Here is a 1,356-nt window from a genome sequence, read left to right as displayed (position 1 = left end):
ATGTAGTGCCCCCCTCCCTCCCTCTCCCCTCTCCATGGACCCCCCAACCACGAAAGAGGAGAGAGAAAATATGAAAGAGGAGGAAGGGGAAGGGACGACCCGAAAGGTCGCAGCAGCATCGCCTTTTGGTGCGTGTACCCTCTCAGACCGCGAGGAAAGGAGGACTTCGGGAGGTCAAGCTAGCCATCAATCTGAGGTCAAGAGCAGTGACCTCGTGACCTCGATCGCGCGTTCTAAGGTCAGTCTAGGTCAGGGTAGCTTTTCGGTTGAGAATGTTTCGACTCATAGTTGAACTCGGGACCACAAGGGTTAAGTTAGGGTCGGAGTCCAGTGCTCTATCCACTGGACCACCACGGCAGATTTTCCACATAATATGTCTATATATATAATATATATATATATTATATATATATATATATATATATATAGATAATATATATTAATATATATATAGGTGTGTGTGTGTTTGTGCTTGTGTGTGCGATTGTGTGTGGTGTTTGTGTGTTGTTGTGTGTGTGTGTGTGTGTGGGGTGTGGTTGTGTGTGTGTGTGTGTGGGGTGTGGTGTGTGTGTGTTTTTTGTGGGGTTTTGTGTGTGTGTGTTGTGTGTGTTGTGTTTTTTGTGTGTGGTTGTGTGTGTTGTGTGTGTTGTGTGTTTTGTGTGTGTTGTGTGTGTGTGTGTGTTTTGTGCGCGTGTAGTGTGTGTGTGTATGTGTGTGTGTGTGTGTGTGTGTGTGTGTGTATGTATGTGTGTGTGTGTGTGCGTATGTATGTGTGTCTGTGTGTGTGTGTGTGTGTGTGTCTGTGTGTGTGTGTGTGTGTGATTGTTTATTTATGATAGTTATTTCAATTACACTTCAGTGACTTTTGAAAGGAATTCAGAAAATGCAATTTGTTAAACGTAAAATTATGTATTTACAGAAGATATTCCGACTATTTGTTTGGACATATGTACTTATCATAGCAGGTCAAAATTGAAATATATAAGTCCTGACTCAAAAAACAATTTCTCATTTTCTCTGATGAATTATCAAGGGGTGACTATACTATTTTCTAAAATTAATGGAAAAAGGAAGGTCGCGGTTACTAATTTCAATACTAATTTTGCATTTGTTTATTTCTGTTCTTATCACTGTTTTATTATGGTTATAGACATCATTATTATACCCATAATAGTCGTAATTACTAACAATCATACAGGTATTATCACAATGATAAAACCATAACAGTCATCATCATTTAACGGTAGGTTCATGTCTGAGCCGCCGTGGTCACAGCATGATACTCAATTGCAGTTTTCACGTTGTGATGTTCTTGGAGTGAGTACGTGGTAGGGTCCCCAGTTCCTTTCCACGGAG

This window comes from Penaeus monodon, chromosome 10 (genome assembly GCF_015228065.2).
Source record: "Penaeus monodon isolate SGIC_2016 chromosome 10, NSTDA_Pmon_1, whole genome shotgun sequence".
Taxonomy (NCBI): Eukaryota; Metazoa; Arthropoda; class Malacostraca; order Decapoda; family Penaeidae; genus Penaeus; species Penaeus monodon.
Note: the sequence above shows the minus strand (reverse complement) of the source record.